The sequence below is a fragment of the Oryx dammah genome, unplaced genomic scaffold (genome assembly GCF_014754425.2).
Source record: "Oryx dammah isolate SB20612 unplaced genomic scaffold, SCBI_Odam_1.1 HiC_scaffold_7, whole genome shotgun sequence".
Taxonomy (NCBI): domain Eukaryota; kingdom Metazoa; phylum Chordata; class Mammalia; order Artiodactyla; family Bovidae; genus Oryx; species Oryx dammah.
In genome coordinates, this window is record NW_024070191.1 from 10,430,827 (window position 1) to 10,455,136 (window position 24,310).

Sequence of the window (24,310 nt, forward strand, 5' to 3'; positions counted from 1 at the left end):
TCACTAAATTTCTACTTTGGAATTAGAATAAGGATAAAATAATATATCACCAATGTAATGATAGTCTCATGTTTGAAGAGTTTTCTTTAAATTTATTGTATGTGTAACTAAGTTTGAAAAGGATGAAATGAATTGTTCAAAGTCACATTAGTTAGTAGCAAAAGGCCAAGGGTGGGAATCATGGTAATCTGTAGTTCAATAGGGTCATGAAGCATTCACATTCGGCAAGAATTTCAAATATCTTCCATCTCAGTCTAAAGGATTAAGAAACTTTTGTCATTTCAGTTTGCTACTTGGACTTCCTAGAATGAAGATTAGTGAGATACAATGAAAATAATGAAGACTTTTGAAATCCAGATAGATCACAGTTTGCATATCAACTCTGACATCCCGTCTTTGAACAAGTTCCTAAATATCTTTCATCTCAGAGTTCTTGTTTTCTCATCAGTAAACCATATTTTGTACCTCAGAAATAGTCAAAGATATATAACTGAGGCCACTGTCTACAAATTTTTCAATAAGTATTAATGCTTTGTTCTCCCAGTATGGTGTTTCCCAGCAGATTATGTTGCTGATCCAACCTAGGGTTTAAATAACAATTTGATCCAGCTATAAAACAATGTATAAAGAAGCTGGATTCAAGTGAAGGCATGACTTGCTTCCAAAATATGTGCAATCAAAACAAGGAGGGAGCTTCCTAATATCACAAGAACTCATAATAAATAGTGATTTCTATAAATGAACAACAGTGGAATTAGAAAGGGAGGGAGCAGAATGGTACCAGTGGAAGTGGAGCAAATGACTAATTCATAATCTCCTTCATTTACCTGGTTCTAAAACGTACAGTTCTTGTGTAAAAAACATTTTGATGCAACTCAGTGTTTTTTGGAAGAAAGTTACTCTGTCTTCATAATAAAAAGATATTTATAATACAATTAAAATGATAATATCTAGAAGTTTTGTGTATTTTATGATGTTGTTATTGTTCAGTCGCTAAGTCATGTCTATCTCTTTGTGACCCTATGGATTGACTGCAGAAGGCCAGGCTCCTCTGTCCTCCATCATATCCTGGAGTTTGTTCAAATTCATGTCCATTGAGTCAGTGATGCTGTCTAACCATCTCATCCTCTGCTGCCTCTTCTCCTTCTATCTTCAGTCTTTTGCTTAGCATCAGGGTGTTTTCCAATGAATTGGCTCTTTGCATCAGGCAGCCAAAGTATTGGAGCTTCAGCAATAGTCCTTCCAATGAATATTTAAGATATTTTCCCCTATTTTGAGGTGGAACCACATCTTATGCTGAGAAGTATGAGAACATAATGTTAATGTTGGTAGAATAGAATATTCTACATTTTTTTGTTTTGCATTTAAGGCCAATCCGTTGAGTATTTCAAAATATCCAATATTTTGAGGTATTTTTAAACTTTTATATGCAAGTATACTCTTTATTTAACTTTTAAAACACTGCTATATATGAATATTAAAATAATAGCAAGTAGTGAAAGTATGATGATTATAATCTTTCACTCTGTTAACTATTAAAAATAAAATGCCAGCAGTGAGTCTCACTCCTGGTCCTGGTGAGAAGTCTGACACTGAGCACCACCTCAAGAATGATCATCATCTTCATATGCTTCTCCATTGAACGGCACTGTTTTTCCTGATCTGAATCAAAGTCCACTAGTTTTACTTGGTCCATTTCATCAATCTTTTTTACTTCCTTTTCAGGAGTTTTTCTAGCAAAGAGAGTTTATCAGGGGAGAGAAAGCCATTCTTGGAAAGTTTAACCTCAATTCAGTGATTAGGCAGCCCTTTTCATATAGTCTATGATAAATTGGCATGCCTTCATTTAGCACACCCTTGATGTCTTTATGCTCGACAATCTGACCTGGATGAGAAGTGATGACTATGGTTTGGTCGTCAAGCGTAGATTGCCTTTTGGAAGCCACACAAAACTTCAGCCAGCTGCAAGTTCATGCACACGAGATGGTATTCTCCTCCAAGTAAAAACATGGTCCTTCTGATCTAAAGCAATGATAATATCCTCTGTCTCCAATCCTGGTTCTTGATCTTCTTCACCATGGAATGTTATCTTCTGGCCATCTTTCATGCTTTTGTTAATATGAGATTCTAGAATTTTCTTCTACATACTAAAATTCTCATTTAACACTAGTGTCACAGTGAAGTCCAGTCTGGAAATATTAATGTCAAAATTAGGGATAAATATAAAGGAGTGACAGTAAACAGTGCCCTTTCACATCTATGCTCAACAATCAGGAACTTGTCATTGAAGAGTTAAAAAAAAAAAGCTATAATCCATAATCTTAATCTTACTACTCTTTGTTTCAAAAACAAATCATGCCAAAATCTGCTCAAATCTGTAGATAGATAGCCAGGGAAAACTGTTCTGTATCAGCCTCTTAATCCTTTCTTTCAGTTAAACAACATAAAAAAGAACATCACTTTCAGCATCTGACGATTCCCAAGAAGGTGGAAGCAAGAAGATGTAAGCATCACCTTTTGAGAAAAATCTATTCCAGAAAAGTTCTTTCATTTTCAAGATTGTCATTAGACAAACTGTTGAAAATCGGTCTGCCCACATAGTGTTGTCATCTGAAAGAGATGAATAAATTTAATCAATTCAAGTAATCAGTAGGATGTTTTGTCTACATGGTGAATCCAAATATCTGTGCATTTGAACGTTACTAAAATATCTGGAGAAAAAGTTGAACTTTTACAATTTTGACAAGAGTGTCTTTCCATTTGACATATTTAAGCTGTCCCACTTAAATTAAAAATCTGTCCTTAGTTCATACTTCTTAGTAGTTTAAAGTTTGTGCATTTTCCCATGTTTATAATTAATTTTCATATACTTTTACATAGAGCTGTTTTAACTAGCTTAATATATTCAGTCAGTAGAGTCACATCAGATGTTTTAATACATAAACTAAGAAATTTAATTGATCAAGAAATATTCAAATCAAATGATATTGATGTCACACAATATAAGGCTAGAGTAACTCCCTTCTTAGAACTCCAAGTGAGGAGGAGGTTTTGTCCCTGTATAGTTTAGTATGCCAAGAAATATAGTTTTTTAAAGATCCTGGAAATGCTGATAAAGTACCAAAATACTTGATCGGGAATAGCCATGAGCCCTATTATATTTTATGCGCCAGTTAGCTCTTAATGCATTTACATGTCTCAACACATTATTAAATAAATATATTGAAAAAAATAATACCATAGAGATATTCTTGAACAATATGCCAGGTCCAGAATTATTTGGGTTGAGATTTGGATTCTGAATAAATCCCATAAGAGATGGAATGCTCTAGCTCAAGATTTTGTTTTTCCCCCCTCATTTTAAGAGGGAGAAGTGTATTGACTGGCTTCTTTCACTCAGAAACCTGGTGAACGTCTTGGTTAAATGAGACACTCGTTAATCAAGAACCTCGCCTACCTTGGTATTAGAATAGAGAATTTCCATTTACCCTTTGAGAAGCACTTCATTATATACTATTTGGTAAATAGTAAAGCTTGGTAAAGCTGATCTACAATATTTTGGCCACCTAACACAAAAAGGGGACTCACTGGAAAAGACCTTGATGGCTAGGGATGATTGACGGCAGGAAGAGAAGGGGCACAGAGGATGAGATGGTTGGATGGCGTCATCGACTCAACATGAGTTTGAGCAAACTCCAGGAAATAGTGAAAGTCAGGAGGCGTGCTGCCGTCCATGAGATTGCAAAGAGTGAGACGTGACTAAAGTGACTAACAATAGCCTCTCATGTCTAAAGGTAGGTTATTATTTTCTAAATGGCAAATAAATCTATATTAAAATTCAAGTCATAAGGTAACCAACTGTCATGGTTGGCCTGGAATAGTGACTTCCTGAGAGGCAGGGATTTCAGTGGGAAGTCTGGGAAATCGCCAGACCGGCAAAGACGTTGGTCACCATATCTGTAAAATAGGTTCATTTTCTGAAGTTGTTTTTTTTTTTTTTAAATAATTTGCCAATTGGTTAATAGCTTTAATAATTTTGTTGTTTTTCCTTATAATATCAAGTTTGATCATGTTATCTCTGAATTTTTAAAATTCACTTTACTTAGTAAAATCTTAGAGGGAGACCAATACAGGACAAAGAAGCTCCCATTAAAGGATTTCCCTTAAAAAAAAAACCCTTTGTGGTTCAGAAGTAAGCCTGGTTTTCATGCCATTGTCAGGCCCATCAGTTATATTCTGTACTTAAGGATAAAAGATTTCCTAATGTCTTCTGTGGAAAAATAGGATTCTCTTTCTTTCTACATAAGTAGCCTTCCAAACCTTCATCCTTGGCTCTTTGAACAAAATAGGAGAGGAAGTTAGAAGGTTTTGCAGGAGCTGCAAGTTGGCTGAACATATCTAAGCTAAGGATACCTTGATTTTAGGACCTCTACTTTTGAATGAATAGATCATCTTTGTTCTCTCTTCCTTTGGTACTTACTGAGTTGGAAATTTTTACCACACATGATCTCTTGCAGCAGAAAGCAATGTTAGTACAAACAAAAGGGGTATGAATGGAAATTCGTGACATGTGCCTGCCATTTTCTAGTCTAGATGACCTGCACTCAATCTTAGTGATTTTGGTATTAAATCTGTCTGTAATTTCCATTTACAGGTAACAGCTTTTACAAAGTTTTTTTTTTTTTTTCACTTTCAAAACATCCATAGTAATGTATAGACATCTATGTCTCTGTATACTTACTTCAGACTTATAGGCAGTTCAAAAAAAAAATAATAAAACTTTGGAAAAAAAAGTCATTTTGGTGATAATGATAACTTGCTTGTTCGCTTTTTAATTTATTGGAGGCCGAATGAAGTCAAACTCTTAGCCTTTTATCTCTTTGCTTATTCTTGTTCTTTGTCCAGTTTTGTTTTGGTGTTAACATTTTTATCTCTCAGAATTTGTATATAGAAGATATTATTAACCCAGTTAGCATACTTATTGCAAATAATTTTCCAAAAATGTCACTTGACTTTTATTTCATGATTATTACTTGCAAAATATTTAATTATATTTTCAAAGTTATTGATTTTTTCCCTTAGTTATTTGTTTTTACTGTCACTTTTCTGCCTAGGGAGGGATGTAGCCATATTTCTTAATCATATCTTCAGTTCACTGGCAAATAAATAAAATGAAATAATTTTTTCAATGTTTTCTTATTTTTCTTGCATTTTCACTTATATGGCTCTAATCGAAGGATAAAACTTTTGAAGGACTGTCAAAATAGGCAAGAAATCAAAATTATTTACTAAATACAAAGTTGACTGCACCCTTCCTGATATCAATACCAAGCTCTTAGGTTTCTCCGGGAAATATACCCTAAGGAGCATATTGTTAATCTTTTTTTTTTTTTAAGAGATAAACTGAAGCTTTACATCATAAAATACTACTCACCTGACAGATTTAAGTAGATCATTTTAGTCCTTTCTCCCCTCTCCTTGGAAAGTGGCAGCCACATCATCCTTACCCTTCTTTCTTGTCAAGCATATTTAATAACACGCTCAGAAGCAGATGGACACACACACTTGACGTGAAATCAAAAAATGTAAATCATCTCAACCGAGAAATTCAGGTTAGTCATCGCAGAGTATGAATACTTGAATCCAGTCTCTTCCCATCTTTTGACGTTAAAGCTGGGCCACTTAACCTTCCCCCTATAGACTTAGTTTCATTTCACAATTTAATTTCAGGGTTAGGGAGAAGGAAAAACACAAATTATAGGACTGACAAGAATAAGAATAAAGAAGATTGTAAACCATTTATAATGGTTTTCCTGCATACAAAGTTACTTACTGGATGCTTTACATATTCTCATGACAATCCTCAATGATGAATTAATTTGCATTATACCCCTTTACAAGTGAAGAATTAGGAGTAAAAATGTACCAAAGGGCATAGCGCAGCATGTTTTCCAATTGGGGGCAGGAGGAGAAGGGGACGACAGAGGATGAGATGGCTGGATGGCATCGCTGACTCGATGTACATGAGTTTGGGTGAACTCCAGGAGTTCGTGATGGACAGGGAGGCCTGGCGTGCTGCGATTCATGGGGTTGCAAAGAGTCGGACACGACTGAGCGACTGAACTGAACTGACATATAATATATTAGTTTTGGGTGTACAACATGATTAGATATTGGTATACATTGTAAAGTGATCACCACAATAGGTCTAGGTAATTTAATAATCTGTTACCATCCTTAGTTACAAAAATTCTTTGCCTTTCATTTTCTTGAAACTGCTGTACTGATTTCCATAGTGGCTACTCTAGTTTACATTCCCACTAACAGTTCACAGGAGTTTCCTTTTCTGAACATTTTCACCAGCACTCATCTTTGGTCTCTTTAGTATTTAGTCTTCTAAGAGGTATGAGATGATACCTCATTGTAGTCTTGATTGACATTTCTCTGATAGTGATGCTGAGCATCTTTTCTTGTGCCTGTTGACCATCTGTATGTTGTCTTTGGAAAAAGGTCTTTCAGTTCTTCTGCCTATTTTTTAATTGGATGTTTTTTTCCTACACCAAGATGTGTGAGTTCTTTGTCTATTTTGGTTATTAACTCCTTCTCAGATATGTGATTTGAAAATAATTTCTCTTATTCAGTAGATTGCCTTTTCATTTTGTTCCTTTGCTGTGCAGAAGCGTTTTAGTTTGACTTTGTACTTGTTTTGCTTTTTATGCTAGATTTAAAAAAAAAATCACCAAGACCCGTGTCAAAAATGTTACTTCCTATGTCTTCTTCTTGGAGTTCTTTGGTTTCAGGGATAGTACTTGAATGTAAATTCAAGTCTTAGGTCTGTTTTGAGTTAACTTTTGTGTAAGTATAGTGGTCCATATTAATTCTTCTGCATGTGGCTGTCCGGTTATCTCAGTACCAGTTACTGAAGAGTCTGTCCTTTCCTCATTATATATTCTTGGCTCCTTTGTTATAAATTAATTGACCATGTGTGTGTGCATTTATTTCTAGTCTCTCGTTCTGTTCTATTGACCTATGTGTCTGTTTTCATGCGAATACTTTACTGTTTTATCTACAGATCTGACTTCAAGGCCAACCTTTGAAACAAGTGGGAGACATTAACCATGGTCACTGCCATTGTTGTTGACACCATATTTCCTTAGTAATAAGACTAATGTCACATACCTGACTCCGTGAGTCCCTGCTTTATGCCAGATTAATCTAGAATGATACTGTGCAGGTATGCTAAATCACTTTAGTCGTGTCTGACTCTTTGCGATCCCATGGACTGTATAGCCCATCAGGTTTCTTTGTCCATAGGATTCTGCAGGCAAAAATACTGGAGTGGGTTGCTATGCCCCTCTTCAGGGGAATCTTCCTGTCCCAGGGATTGAACCCGCGTCTCTTACATCTCTGCATTGACAATAGGGTTCTTTATCCCTCATATCACCTGGTAAGCCCCAGAATGATACTGTCCTCCCTATATTTCTGTTCTGGAAAGTGTCTAGATTTCCTAAGCACTATCACAATATCCTTTGCAACCAAGTCCTCAGTATACATCACTCAACATCTCTTGTTGCTAATACTCTATTTGCAAACTTAGCCTCCATTGATAAACAGACAGCTCTTTGGACACTAAACACTCTACACCTCAGATTCTCTACCCCTGAGTTGAGACCTCATGAAGAACTGGCAGAAGAATTAAGAGAAACAGGATCCACAGAGCACTTAGTACAGTGCTTGTCACATAGTAAATGCTACATAAATGCTTATCAGATTCTTTTAAAACTCTTTTAAATTCCTGTTTCATTTATAATCAAGATTTCTCTGTTGCACAGTGCCTGAAGGTTGCATTTGGAATCAGCCTTTAATTCATCTTCTGAATCTTAAATGTGGCTTTTCCAGAGTTTTCCATTTACAAAGAGAACACATAGCCTTTATAAATGGACCTTAGACCCCACTGAGTTCACATATCTTTAATGGAATTGTAAACGATTTTTTTCATTTTTTAAAAACACTTTTATAAAAATGAATAGCTTTGACAGGACTAAAATAGAAATGTAGAATTAAAAATATTATCCTTTACACTTGGCAAGGGTATATATTATTTCATAAAACTTTTATGGGATGTGTATGCATTAGGTTGCAATGTACATTGTATATCTTATTCTGGGTCACAGTCATTACAGTTTGAAATAAATGAGTCCGTATTACTCAGTATTTAAATTGTATGTCTAGAGTGACTTGAGAATAATTGGATTCTATAATCTCACTGTAAAAAGAGACATAATAATCTACATATGTTCACAAAATTCAAAGCAATATTCAGTGAATAGTTTTTTTTGTTTTGTTTTGTTTTAGTTTTTGCTTTAAGAGAGCATAAGCTTCTTTCTGTATATTTACCCCTTTCTAAATGTCATATTTGAGATTTGTATGGGCAGGAAGAACTGTAAACTGTGCTCTTAAATATTTGGGATAGAAATCCAACATCCCAAGTACTACATTATATAAAACTTTAGCTGATACATACATGGGCTTCCCGGGTAGCTCAGCTGGTAAAGAATCTGCCTGCAGTGCATGAGACCCTGGTTTGATCCCTGGATTGGGAATATCCCCTGGAGATGGGATAGCCTACCACTCCAGTATTCTTGGGCTTCCCTGGTGGCTCAGATGGTAAGGAATCTGCCTGCAATGCAGGAGACCTGGGTTCCATCTCTGGTTTGGGGAGAGCCCCTGGGGAAGGGAACAGCTACCTACTCCAGTATTCTTGCCTGGAGAATCCCATGGACAGAGGAACCTGGTAGACCACAGTTCATGGGTGGTAAAGATTGATTTAGCTCAATAAAATAAGTATTAGAAATCTTTGTTTTAAAAGCAAATTAAGAAAAATCTTAAAATTTACCTAGATTTTCTATGAATTACCTGTTCTTCAGCTAATCTATTTGCCAGTTTCTCCTATAGAAGACATATTAATTAAAATTCAGCTTTAAAATATTAACTTTCATTGTTTTCTTATTTTTCTTTATTTTTAATTCCTTTCCCTTATCTCTCTCCCTCCCTTCGTTGCTTCCTTCCTTCTCTATTTTTAGGAGATGGAGTCTTTTCTAGAAAATTGGTATAAATCTTGACTAGATCCTTGAAATGCAATTGGATCTAGAGGATCAATTTTTTAAAAAGATTCATGTGTGACTGAACATATTCTTTAGGTTTTTTCTAAGTATGGGATAAACCTCTGTTTTTAGAGATTATGATTTATAGAGAATAAGGAATAAAGTGAAACAATTTTCTGCCTTTGAAAGGGATATAATTCCCATGAATTCCTTTCACAAAGCATAAAAAAAGATGATTAACCAAGCAAAACAGTTGGCCAGTTCCTTTATCTAGCTGTCTTGAATTGAAAAAAAATTACTTACAATTTAGCTCTATACTTTTATATGGATGTGTGTATTAGGAACTCAAGTACATTCATAAAAATAGTGTCTATGAAATCTTAAGATGCTAAAATACTGTTGTCAGATTTTACTGTCTCTGAGAGTCTTGCCATGAAAGGTAAATTAATTTTAGTTACATGTAACTTAGGTATAATATTTTTTTGCCCCTCTTAAGTTGTGGAGACTGTGCAGTTGTTATAATTGATCTTGCCTAATTGAAACCTCCACTGAGTATAGACCTTGTTAATCTGTTTTGGTTATAAACCCAGTTAGTCTGGAGGGATTTTACAGACCTTGTTACATTCTTTTCACAGATTTTACTCCTCTCATTTCTTCTCTAGAGACATTTAGTCAATCGATGCTACCAAAAAAAAAAAAAAAAAAAGGAAACAATGACACTGGGTTTTTGATGCACCTGGTTTTTTATATACATGCTTCTCAGATGCAAGTGAGTTACCTGCAAGTGAATTTCTATCTTGCCTCTGTTATTCCATACTTAACCTGATCCTATCCCTTTGAATATCTTGAGTGGCACCTTGGAGAAGCAGTCACTTGCACATCCATTCAAGACATTGTTTCCCGTACTCTGATTAAATACTGCAGACAAGTGGGTACTCCAGACATTACTTTTAATTCTTATCCTTCTTATTTAAATATTAAATATAAATTATGACAGTCTTCTATTATTGAAATAGCTTTACCGATTGTGGCTTTCCAAATAGCATGATTATATACCTTGCTCGATGGCTAATATCTAAGCCATATCTGAATTTAGCATTATATTTTAAGTTGGCTTTGAGTGTGGACATTTTGTTAGTAATCGATTGGCTCATCTTCCTTGGGCAAATTCTGTCAGTCCTCACATAGCAGCATGTGGCCTGAAACCTGGCTTTGAGGAATTCACAATTAAGTGTTGATAAGATAGTTCACAAATAGTCTAATAGAAGGAGGACTGTGATTTGGACAAAAGGGTAGGTACTAAGAGTAACAGAATAACAAGACACCTTCCGTCTTTCTGGTTTTCTTTCAGTCCTTGTCTTTGGCTCTGATGCCTGTTTTTGGAAATCAGGGGCCATGTGTGATGATAATTGCAGTGTACCTGGGCTTGCCATCCTCATTGCTAGCCTGTTTTGGCCTTTATCCAGACTATTTGCATATCCTTATCCCCCAAAGAAATCAGCTCATTCTCTGTGAAGACAGTGCTAGCCATGTGCTCCTACCCTGGTGTTAAGCACAGATCTCATCTCGAGAAGTCTTGATAGAGTAATTGAGGCCAAAGCTGTTATTGTTAAATCCAGAGTTTACCTTCTTGAGGAAGACAAGTGACTTGTGAGCCCGTGGAATCATAAAGTACAGTTTATTCAATGTCAGCTCTGTCTTCTCCATGAATCCCCTGTGAATTTCATACTGACTTTGGATATTTGGACACCAGGATATGAGATAGCCCAGCTGGGTTTGGAGAGCCAGATGCCCTAGGTACTTCCATGCCTTTGAAGACACAGCTGCTCATGCGGCAGCCCTGGAGTACCGCCAGCCACTTGTGGGCTAAGAAACAGGTGAAGCTCGGGAAAATGTGTTCTCACAGTGTCAATTTTAAATATATAATAAGCTTATAATAAAAATGATAACAAACCAACAAATGGAATTGCTTATAGAGCCTTACTATGACAAGCAGTGCATCTCATTCTACTCATGGTTTATCTTGTACCAATATCAGAGCAAGCTATGAGGTAGAGATTATGGTTGACCCTACCTTCAGCTGGGGGAAAAAAAAAAGGCTCTGAGCAAAGTTAAGTAATCTTCCCCCAAGCTGAGCAGTAAGGAAGTCATGGAGCTAAAATTTAAACCCAGAAAAGGCTAACTCTAGAACCAGTGATCAAAACACTGCACTGGTTTTGAGGATTTTGGGGAAATTTCAACTCCTCTAACAATGGCAGTCACGTTTTAAAACATATTTATAAATGCTGTATCAAACATTTTAAAACTATGACAACCTTTCTTTTCTTTGAGATGAATTGACGAAAAAATTCTTTCAGAATGTTGTTAAGGGAGCAGATTGTACAACATTTAAAAAAAAAAAGCAATTCCAACAATTTCATTTGTATTTAGAAATGAGACTCTATTTGATTCTTTTCAGCTCGTTACAGTTGAGCTATTGTTTAAAAGAAAATTGTTTAATTTATTCAATATTAAACTTATAGCCTGAATTTTTAAAAAATAGTTATTATTGATACCTCTTTGAGAATTCAGTCACTTCAGTTGCTCAGTCATGTCCAGCTCTTTGCGACCCCATGGACTGCAGCACACCAGGCTTCCCTGCTGCTGCTGCTGCTAAGTCGGTTCAGTCGTGTCCGACTCTGTGTGGCCCCATAGACGGCAGCCCACCAGGCTCCACCGTCCCTGGGATTCTCCAGGCAAGAACACTGGGGTGGGTTGCCATTTCCTTCTCCAATGCATGAAAGTGAAAAGTGAAAGTGAAGTCACTCAGTCGTGTCTAACTCTTAGCGACCCCATGGACTGCAGCCTACCAGGCTCCTCTGTCCATGGGATTTTCCAGGCAAGAGTGCTGGAGTGGGGTGCCATTGCCTTCTCCCCAGGCTTCCCTGTCCATCACCAACTCCTGGAGCTAACTCAAACTCATGTCCATCGAGTTGGTGATGCCATCCATCTCATCCTCTGTCATCCCCTTTGCCTCCCGCCTTCAATCTTTCCCAGCATCAGGGTCTTCCAGTGAGTCAGTTCTGCGCATCAGGTGGCCAAAGTATTGGAGGTTCAGCTTCAGCATTGTCCTTCCAATGAACATTTGGGACTGATTTCCTTTAGGGTGAACTGGTTGAATCTCCTTGCAGTCCAAGGGACTCTTAAGAGTCTTCTCCAAAACCACAGTTCAAAAGCATCAATTCTTCAGTGCTCAGCTTTCTTTATAGTCCAACTCTCACATCCATACATGACTACTGCAAAAACCATAGCTTTGACTAGATGGACCTTCATTGGTAAAGTAATGTCTCTGCTTTTTAATATGCTGTCTAGGTTGGTCATAATTTTTCTTCTAAGGAGCAAACGTCTTTTAATTTCATGGCTGCAGTCACCATCTGCAATGATTTTGGAGCCCCCCAAAATAAAGTCTCCCACTTTTTCCATTGTTTCCCCATCTATTTGCCATGACGTGATGACTAGAGTCACTTAGGTAATAAAAATATGGCTGGTTCTGCAGTATTCAGGTTTATCTTCTCTTTTGTAAAGTGTAGCAAAGGTAAAGTAAAGTAGTGTTCATTTAGTATTTATAATGTTAGCTTTTTTTTTTTTAAGCAGAAGTGATTACTGAACACTTACATGTCAGGCACGGTAGCAAGCCCTGGGGAAAATAATGATGATTGATCACATACCTTCCAGTAAGTGGAGAGAAGAGACCAGTAAATGAAGCAATAAGCCCTGTGTCAAAGGCTGTCCTGCATGTCCTGGGGGTACATGGCACCCAATACCAGCCTAGGAGAGGCACAAAGGTCATGGGATAGAAAGAGCAGAGGAAGCTTCTGTCCGGAGATGTGCTCTGGAAAGCAAGTGGGAGCTAGATGGAGGAGCTGGGTGGCAAAAATCCTGGGCATATAAAAAAAGATGATTCATGGGGTATACATTTTCCTTTTCCAAACTATCAAGGAGAAGAGAAGCTAAGAAATCTAAAAAGACATGAGCTGGAGCAGATGGCACTTGGCATTGTGTATCTTGATACATAGTTTTGATCTTGTTCTGTGAAAATGGGATGTATCAAGATTCCATTTGAGAGTCAGGGTGGGCCATAGTCAGATTTGTAATTTGGGATGATCATTTCTGGTGATGGTAATGTCAGAGCGGGGAGCCAGAATGGGAGGGAGAATACCAGCTAAGAGTCCGCATGGGTAATAAGAGTGATGCCAGGGGCCTGAGTTGAAATCAAGGCAGGGATGACGTGCTGACAGCTGTTTAATGGGTAGAACTGAAGACTTGGCAGCTAAGTGGATTGGGGCTGGGAGACGAAGTTGTAGGAACATGTCTCAAAAGTCTCCCAAGAATCCAGTGAGAGTATTTTTAAGTTGTTGCTCTTCTTCGAGACTGGGATAAAGGAGGAAGAACAAGCTGGTGGCTCTCTGGTGGGGCTAGGAATGTAGCATGGTATCCTAGTTTTTGATTCATGTAGTTAGCCAATGGTTAGGATGCCTTTAGAATTTCCATTGTTGACTTATTGGCCCATTTTAATTACTGTTCTGCTAATGAATCAACTGTTTCCTTGTATACAGAGAAAACCAGTTTACATTAACATTTCAATAAAAATGACATGAACGTAATCTCTGATTTACGTATTCACTCTTTCCTGAGTATGGAAGTATGGTGTGGTGATAGACAGTAGGTCTCAGGTCAAATGCTGCCTGGGTTCAAACCCTGTTTCCAGACTTAAAATTCCCGAGACTTTGGACAAATCACTCAACTTCTTTGTGCTTCAGTTAGTGTATCTTTGCAAAGAGGGCTTCCCAGGTGGCACAGTTGTAAAGAATCCACCTGCCAATGCATGACACGCGGGTTCAGTCCCTGGGTCTGAATGATCCCCTGGCGGAGGAAATGGCAGCCCACTCCAGTATTCTTTCCTGGGAAATCCATAGACAGAGGAGCCTGGCAGGCTCAGTCCATGGATTGCAGAGTCAGATACAACTGAGCATGCACACACATAATGAGGTCAGTAACTCCCCCAGGAATTGTTTTGAGGAACAAATTGGCCATTGTATGTAAGATGTCTGGTACATGGTAATCGCAAAAGGTCATTAATTAGCATCTTTTCTACTTCTGTGCTAAATCTTGTTTTTGGAGCTTTAAACACAAAGTCAAATGGGACATAATTATATTAGGCTGTGGTACTTTGTCTTTCATTAACTCACTAATCAGATGTGTTTAACACTAGAGAGTTCATGTCCTTTTCTTTGTAAATAAATTTTAGTTTAGTGACATCCTCTATTTTTAGATTTAAAAAGTAAAAAATGATTTCACTGTTTCCTGGAAAACCATGCTACTCTAATTTAATGGAAAAGGATGTTGAATTGTGAGCAACTTCATCCTGAGTTTGATAAACAAGTTATTGAAAAGGAGAAACTACTTTTTTCATGTAATTTGGAAACAATTTTCTAGAACAATATATTTTCTGATTAAAATATTTTTAGTCTATTTTGCTTTGTATCATGAGTTGAAGTGTAAAGTATTTACAACACTGTTAGCCAAATATTTAAACAATATACTTTATGGCAAGATTTTTTTTCTTTTCTTCCTTCACATTTATTGTGAACTTATATATCCTGAGAGTGTTTCTAGGAAAACTAGGTGAATACAGATCTGATTTTCCTCCATTTAGTTTTAAACTTTGTGCTTTTAGAGCTGGTTCCATGAACAACAATGAGTGAAGCAAGGCAAAGGTGACTTTCCAGAATGGCACAGGAGTTGTTAGAAAGAGAAGATTTCTTGTTCTAATGGGTGGAAAACTGTCTTTTCTTCCCAAGGTAAACAATATCACATCTGCAGACCATGGAGAATACAGAATCGAACATGTATTGAAATAATAAATTGGCAGTAACCATTAATGTTCAGAGCCCTGAGACTTAGGCAGCCCCTTCCACTGCATTCCAGAGCACCACCTACTTCTACGGACTCCCATAAAGCATCACTACTCAGTGTGTGCTCAGGCATACGCGCAGGCTTCTTCAGTCTCCTTTTAGGGTGTTCTTAAGCTCCAAACCACAAACCAAAACAACGCTAAAACACGATTTACCTTCTTCAGCCACTGGTGAACAGTGAGTTTTCCAGAGACTACTTGATATGTGATACCACAAAGCAAAAGTTCCTTGAAACAATTCAAAATAATAACATTTTCTTCCCTTTTATTAATGTGAATTGTAATGTTGTATTAGTTTCAGTTTCAGTGTTAGTTGAAAAGAGTTCATTGAGATTACAAGCAAATCAATATTTAGATCCCATGTTAAAACTAATCCAGCTCAAGAAAGAGAAAATGGATAAGAATTTTTCTACTATTCACCCAAATATTTGTCCCTCCATGAAAATAAAAGTGGAAGATTTTCCATCTCTGATGATCATTTCCAAGTGACATAATGTATTAGGTGGATCTAAGTGGAAGAAATTTTAACTGGGAACATACTTTTAACCAGAACAATCAACAGATTGATTAGAGAATACCCACTAATATTATTTGTCTCTTTTGACTCTAAATACAATGTTAATCATAAATATAAATCATAGTTTGTAGGACATTTAGCCCCATAGAGTCACACAGGTTCCTTCTCTCAGGTAAGACCCTTTATGGATGTCTGTGATGACTAAGCAGGGACAAAGGCATTTATGTTACATTCCTGAACAGGGGATGCTTGAAAAATTGTTGTCTCTGAGGATTAATGTTGTGGCAGCAAAGGGTGGATTGGCGAGGAGAGACCAGAGTCCAAGAAAATAGCTGGAAGCCTCTTAAAGATGTTTGGGGTAAAGAATTCCACTGTTAAAATGGAAAAATTAAAAGAGAGAGAGAGAAGATGCAAAAGAGAAACTGCAGAAGGAGGACTCAAAAAATGATGCTCTCAAATTAGGTCATATTAGTAGCAGCAGAGTCAGAAGCAAGTCAGAGTTTCTAGACGTTACCAGTGAGTCCAGTGGCTGGCAGATTGTGATAAGGAAGACTTGGTGCACAGGGGAAAAGAAAGAATTCAGTAGTGAGCAAAAGTTTGCCTTCAAAGCAATACCAACAAGTTAAATGTTTTGTACTAAGTTGTGAATTAAAAAAAAAAAAAACAACCTTGGATTAAAAATGAAGCATTGGGCATGAAGTCTCCTGGAGCAGAGAAACAGTGACAAACTCAGTCAAAAGGAGGACTGCCCTGAACTTGAATGAGTTGGAGGAGAGAGGTGAACCTGGACCACTGTTGCAAATTGGGTTGTCTCATCTTTTCAGGCAATCTCCGTGCACCCTGAGGCTGCAGAGCACGGTGCCAGAATCTAGCTGGACCTTTATGAACTGTCATGTAGGTGGAGAAAAGAGTGTACACGTCTATTAAACCTTGAGGCTATAATCAGAAGCAATCAACACATATTTCAAATGAAGTGTGAGTTGCTCAGTTGTGTCTGAACCCTTGGAACCCCATGGACTGTACCCCACCAGGTTCCTCTGTCCATGGAATTCTTCAGGCAAGAATACTGGAGTGGGTTGCCATTCCATTCTCCAGGAAATCTTCCCAACCCACAGGTTGAACCCGGGGCTCCGTCATTGCAGGCAGATTCTTTACCATCTAAGCTTAATCATATATGTCATTATCTTCATTAACTACTTGTGGAACTAACGTCACTGTAATGACAGCATGTTTTGGCATATAAAAAGTTGTCCATCCATTACGGAAATAACTAGCACATCTCCTGTTTGGATAGGGGTAAGAATGGCAGCTTCTGACAGTGGGAAATGTACATAATGAGTTTCACTGTTTATTTATTGAAATTGTCTGAGAAGAAAGAGTGACAAGTAGGCTAATAACACTCTTAGTGTCAACAGTGGGACGCTAGCGCTCTCCTTACATGGCCGCTGTTTAACGATACTATGTATTTATGAGACATTTTAACCTTGGTTGTTTTTAACTGTGAAATACCTAGATCATATTATGTATAAAAAAAGTATTGACTGGGAATCAAATTTATGGAGAAAAATATCACCCTTTGGGTTGAAAAATTGACCGCTACTAGAATATAATTTCTGAAAATGCAGCCTGAAGGCAATTCACTAGAGGGTAATTTTTCAGCGCAGTAGGCAAGTTTTCACAGGATTCTGACAGCCTCGCTCTCCCTTTCTCTCTTTCCCTTAACCTTTAAGGCATATTTTTGTTCTAAATATGCTTCAACATTATTACTCCTTAAGACATCTTGGTTAATTCATATAGTCATATGACATATGAAGCATAATTAATGCCTAATATCAGAGTCTGGGTTGTTAGTCAAGATTTTTGAATGATTAATTTGCAAAACAATATAAACATATTAAGTCTAATTTTGGTCAGCAATGATAGACACATGTACTATTTTGTGTACAACACCCTAAATAATTTCCCAGCTCCTAGGTTTTTTTTGTTTGTTGTATTTTTTTCCCCTTTCCTTGAGAATTCAAACACTGTCTGACTTTTCTTTTCAAGCACGTAACACTGGCTATGTCATCCTGCTCCAGAACCTTCGGTGGTTTCCTAGTGTTTGATAAAAGTAGAAAATTCTAAACTGGCAAGTAAGGATCCTCTAATCCAATTCCAGGATGTTGTTGTTCAGTCATATCCTACTTTTTGTGAGCCCGTGAACTGCAGCATACAGGTTTTCCTGCCCTTCACCATCTCCTGGAGTGTGCTCAAAGTCATGTCCATTGACTCAGTGATGCCATCCAACCATCTCATCTTCTTCTTCTCCTGCCATCAATCCATCCCAGAATCAGGTTATTTCCTCAAGTGTCGGCTCTTTGCATCAGGTGGCCAAACTATTGGAGTTTCAGCTTCAGCATCAGTCCTTCCAATGAATACTCAGGGATGATTTCCTTTAGGATTGACTGGTTTGATCTCCTTGCAGTCCAAGGGACTCTCAAGAGTCTTCTCCAACACATTTAGAAAGCATCAGTTCTTTGGCTCTCAGCCTTCTTCATGGTCCAACCCTCATATTCATACACGATTACTGGAAAAACTGTAGATTTGACTATATGGACCTTTGTCAAAAAAAAGTAATGTCTCTGCTTTTTAATATGCTGTCTAAGTTTGTCATAGCTTTTCTTTCCAGGAGCAAACATCTTTTAATTTCATGGCTGCAGTCACCACCCACAGTGATTTTGGAGCCCAGGATAATAAATTCTGTCACTGTTTCCATTGTTTCCCCATCTGTTTGCCATGAAGTGATGGGACTGGATGACATCATCTTTGTTTTAGAATGTTGAGTTTTAAACCAGCTTTTTCACTCTCCTCTTTCACCTTAATCAAGAGGCCCTTTAGTTCCTCTTCACTTTCTGTCATAAGGGTGGTATCATCTGCATATCTGAGGTTATTGATTTTGTCCCAGCAATCTTGATTCCAGCTTGTTCTTCATCCAGCCTGGCATTTCACATGATGTATTCTACATATAAGTTAAATAAGCAGAGTGACAATATGCAGCCTTGACATACTCCTTTCCCAATTTGGAACCAGTCTGTTATAACATGTCTGTTTCTAATTTTTGCTTCCTGACCTGCATACAGGTTTCTTAGGAGGCAGGTAAGGTGGTCTGGTATTTGCATCTCTTGAAGAATTTTCCACAGCTTGTTATCCACACAGTCAAAGTCTTTGGTATAGTCAGTGAAGCAGAAGTAGATGTTTTTCTGGAATCTCTTGGTTTTTTGATGATCCAACAGATGTTGGCAATTTGATCTCTGGTTTCTCTGCCTTTTCTAAATCCAGCTTGAACATCTGAAAGTTCTCGACTCACATACTGTTGAAGCGTAGCTTGAAAAATTTTGAGCATTACCTTGCTAGCATGTGAAATGAGTGTAATTTTGTGGTAGTTTGAACATTCTTTGACATTGCCCTTCTTTGGGACTGGAATGAAAACTGACCTTTTTTGGTCCTCTGGCCACTGCTGAGTTTTCCAAATTTGTTTGCATACTGAGGGCCGCATTTTAACAGCATTATCTTTTAGGATTTGAAATACCTCAGGTGGAATTTCATCAAGTTCACTAGCTTTTTCGTAGTGATGCTTCCTAACACTCACTTAACTTCACACTCCAGGATGTCTGTCTCTAGGTGAGTGATTACACCATTGTGGTTATCCAGGTCATTAAGATCTTTTTTGTATAGTTCCAGTATGTGTACCGGGAGAAGGCAATGGCACCCCACTCCAGTACTCTTGCCTGGAAAATCCCATGGACGGAGGAGCCTGGTGGGCTGCAGTCCATGGGGTCGCTAAGAGTCGGACACGACTGAGCAACTTCACTTTCACTTTCACTTTTCACTTTCATGCATTGGAGAAGGAAATGGCAGCCCACTCCAGTGTTCTTGCCTGGAGAACCCCAGGGATGGGGAAGCCTGGTGGGCTGCCGACTATGGGGTCGCACGGAGTTGGACACGACTGAAGCGACTTCGCAGCAGCAGCAGCAGTATGTGTACCTGATTATTCTCCTTACATGGTATACTCGTCACCCCCTCTATGCCTTTGGTCATGGTGAGGATTTTAATACTAGATTTTATAACAAAGCAGTAGCCGAAGGTGGCATTTAATAGGCGTTTCCCTTAGGAGCAGTTTTTAATAGTAAGTAGTGCACAAAGTTTAAATATTTCAGGCATTCTTTGTAGATTCCTTTAAGGTACATTTGATTTTATGAGTAAAGGATGTAATAGGAGTTTAAAGAAAAGAGAGAGGGATAGAGGGAAAGAGAAAAATAAACACAGAAAGAAGAGAGAGAAATCTATCTATTTAGTTGCAAAGTAGTTATGTTACAAATCCAGTCAAATGAGAAGCTCTCCTTAAGAGTTATTTTGGACACAGATTTCATTCCACAGTTGGATTTTCTTTTCTTTTCCTCTGAGCCATTTAGGCATAATAACTTATATTGGGATGTTAAATATTAATAGTTTTATATATTAATGATAGGCCTTTGCTATATTAAATTATAAAATCTATTCTGTTAATAGTAAAAATCCATATCTTATGAGGTGGTGTAGATCATCGTAACAACCAATACTTCAAATTAAGAAAGAAAAAAAAAAAAAAAAAACTCTTGGAGCTTAGGACTGACCTGGTTCCATTTTATATTCAAATGTTACCTTAAATGTCTTGGTCTTTTCACTATAATCTATATAGATAAGTGTTAGTTGCTCAGTCATGTCTGATTCTTCCCGATCCCATGAATTGTACCCTGCCGGGCTCTTCTGTCCATGGAATTCTCAAGGCAAGAATGCTGGAATGAAAGAAAAAAAAAATACTAGAATGGGTTGCCATTCCCTTCCCCAGGGGATCTTCCTGACCCGGGATTGAACTTGAGTCTCCCCTGTATAGGTTAATCTGGTAGCTTTTATAAATTTGTGTTTCAGACTAAAACTATTGAGTGCTCCCAATTTTTATATTTTTGGGCATATTCTTTTAGTCTCTCTAAATTTCTTCTCCTGACTCCTAATATCCTTTATAATGATTCTTCTGTCTAGCTGAGAACTTAGGTATTTTTTCTGCCTGTTTATTTTATGACCTATGCCACGACTTCCTCAGTAGATGACCTTGGATAAGTTCCTCACCTGCCTGAGCCTACGTATTCTTGTCTGTATAATGGGGATAACAGTAATACTGACTTCAGTGAGGTTATACATGTAGAGAAGCTGATGTGTGCTTAGATTATAGTAAGCACCCAATAATAAGCATGCTGTCAGAAAGATGAGAAGCCTATGTGGGTGAATGTTTAACTGAACATCTTACTGTAGCCCTTGTGTCAATCCTGGATGTCAGATTGGCTGAGAAGAAGAGGTGCAATGTAGTGCTCAACAAGCCTTTTTTCATAGACTTGCTGTAAGTAAGCAGCATGATATTTTAGAATTCAAGTATTTTTGAAACTCCTTTTGAAAGTATGGTTTCTAGGCAGTCAATAGTCCTTTATTCCACTACACGCCACCAGTAAAAAGAGAAAAAAATCATGAAGAAATATTGAGTAATTCCTTGCTAAAAAATCCAATTTTTAATTTATAGCTTTAGGCATGAAATAGTTTTATTTTACATTAATTGCTAAGTTTGGCTATTTTGTGAAATATTTTGATCAGGCCTCATTTATTTAATTGACTTCACTTCTCCATGTATTCATTAAATCATTCCACAAATACTTATTAATACTATGTGTTTGGCACATTGCTAACTGCTTAGAATACTATGGTAAACAAATAAGGCTCCTTGTCTCAGAGAGCTCGCCATCTCTAAATAACTTCTCAATGTATTTATATCTTGACATTAAAATTGACATTGAACATTTCTTGAAAACCAATTAGGAAAACATCTACACCAAAATTATATTTTTCCTGTACTATGTAATTTTCAAAAACACTACCGCTGTGTAACATATACAGATATATCCAAATAATGTCAATGTGATGAATTAAAAGAAACATTGCCTTTTCTTATTTACAAATTAGATTTTGAACTGTTTATTTAGGTGCAGTTTAGCATAAAATATCTCTAATTTTCTCATCATTCTGGTAAAACTACTTCAATATGCATCTATATTATGTTTAATGAAAGCATAGCTTGGATTTGACAGGGAGAAACATCGATTTTACATATAAATTCTGACCATTTATGCACTTACATGGGTTAATTTGCAATCAGACTTGGTAGGAATCGGAATATATGAATAAAATTGTACATAAATGTACAACAAGTAAAAACAGGGCTTCTATTTTTCTTGAATACTGCAGTGAACAACTGGAAAGTGGTATGTATGAACATATACCTGGTCTTTCAAAGATGCAACTTGGTGGGGTTTTTTTTGTTTGTTTGTTTTTTCCAGTGATGTAACAACAACCCCTAATATATGGAGCAGATGCACACTTATAATAAGCTTCTAAATAGTGTGGTAAAAACCAGAAACAAACTTTGCTTAATATGACATTGTTTGGAAGGTTGGTGGATTGAAGAAGGGATTTTTTTTTTAAGCCACTCATAATTTTGATGTCTTTTTCTCAGTTCTAACCCAAAATGTGTTGAACACACAAAAACCATTTTCCAGGGCTGAAGCTTAGGCTTCCCAAACATACATCTCTCAAATCTGCCTAAGATGTTACTATGCAACCCCGTTTTATTTTTTCATCCATTTGCATTTTTAGATGCGTTTCTCTCCCTCTCCGGTTATTAAAGTTGGCGGCTGCATGGGGTAGATAGTGAGCCCCACTGTATGTCGGTGTCTTCGTGGAAATCACCTGGGGCCGAGAGTTCCGTCTTTCTCACTTTATCGTATCTGGAACACAGATTTGCTCTGCTCGTCATATTTTGGCATCTGTGAATCACCGTCATGTTGTCATATTCGCAGTTACAAAGTAGCCGATGGGAAAGGAGCCAACTACTTGAGGCACTTTCAATAGGGGGGAAAAAGTCTGATTTCAGCATTATTCATTGGAAATGCTACTTGTGAAAGCATTTACTTCAGTTTCTGAGATGCTGGCAATGACTTTAATAGGCAATGCATAATCTTGCTTTTTAGAAAGGCTCCTATGTGCTAGAGAGCGAAGCAACCAGTAATTATTGAGAGCTACAGGTAAAATGGCACGTTTAGGAACCCAGAGTGAATACTTATCCGTGACTTATTTACAGTTTATCAAAAGTTCCTGCAACTTAAATGGACAATGAACAAGTCATGTCAATAGAGGTTATTTATGAGAATTAATTCTCTTTTTTTTTTTTTTATACTCTTCAGAGAAGTCAGGCTGTATGTTAAGACCGGTGGAAGCGAATTAATTCTCTTAATCATGTACTAGTCCCTTATCATTTTCCCTTTCTTCATAAATTACAATGGGCAAAATTAAAACTAAATTTTAAAATTAAGTGAATTCAGGGTAAATCCTGAAAAATAGTAGCAAATAAATTTGTTAAAGAAAAGATCTAATGTTTTTAAGTGAAGTTAAAATCCATCATAAGTATAGGCAAAAATGCTAAAAATATTTTAACATTATGTTTTGTTTTAGCTCTATATATTTACTAAAGGTGTCTCAGTAAATTAAGTTCCCATCTCTGTGTACCTATCTATTTGTATATTATTTAAGTTAAGAGGATTCCTTTTGGTAACCTTCATGGAGTGTAAACACACACACACACACACACAGAATGACTCTACAACTTCTAACTACATTAAGGTTCTTCCAACTCAACTTAAACTTTGAATTTATGAATCTTCTCAAATGGTCCCCTAGTAATTTTATATACATTTTGCTGTTGTTTGAATGACTGTGGTGACTAGATGGCAGTGCTAAGGCAAATATCCCAGGAAAGCTATTCATTTACAATGGAGTGTATAGATATTTCCTTAAGCAAGCAATTATAAAACTTTTATTCTATGAATACTATCTGTGGTTGTATACTTTGAAAAATAAGTCTCAAAGGACTGTAGTTCAATAATTCTGGAAATTCTACACATTCAAGTTTTACTTAGAGCTTCAGAATGAACATTAGCATTTAAAAGTGTCTGCAGAATCCTTCAATAAAAACACTTTACAAAAACACTTTTAAATATATTTGGCCACCGATTATTTTTTCTCCCTTAAAACACAGCTGTACCCCAGGGAACATATTTTGTTTGGAAAATCTATCTTAACAGAGAGACTCATGGCTGCCTACAACGATCGAAGTGTCCTTCAAAGCAGAATGGTGAGATACATACGTATTCTAGAAGAATCAGCTTGTTTAGTCTTTTGGCAGTTCTGTTCTAAACCCACATTTTAATCATTCAGACCACCACATTATTCAGAACACCACTCCTAACACAGGAATGCTAGTCTTTCCTAGGGATTATATCCCCAAATCTTCACAGCGGAGTCATCTAAGTTTTCAGTCTTTCTGTGGATGGTATCAGGAGAAGGGAATGGTAACCCACTCCAGGGTTCTTGCCTGGAGAATCCCAGGACAGAGGAGCCTGGTGGGCTGCTGTCTGTGGGGTTGCAGAGTCGGACACTACTGCAGCGACTTAGCAGCAGCAGCAACGGATGGTACAAGGCCCAGGCCCACACTGATGATGTGTGGGAACATGTTGAAGTTGGGTGGCCTCAGCCTGCAGTGGCTTGAAGCAAGGTTTCCATTCCTGGCCATAGGTTAAGTGGGGTCATGGAAATGAGAGCACCAAACCCTAGCCACTA

At 37.3% G+C, this 24,310-nt stretch overlaps 1 pseudogene; it reads right to left on the reverse strand.

Moving 5' to 3' along the window:
- Positions 1-1,562: 1,562 nt before the first annotated feature.
- On the reverse strand, positions 1,563-22,478 carry LOC120865598 (annotated as a pseudogene).
- Between the last annotated feature and the right edge of the window lie 1,832 nt (positions 22,479-24,310).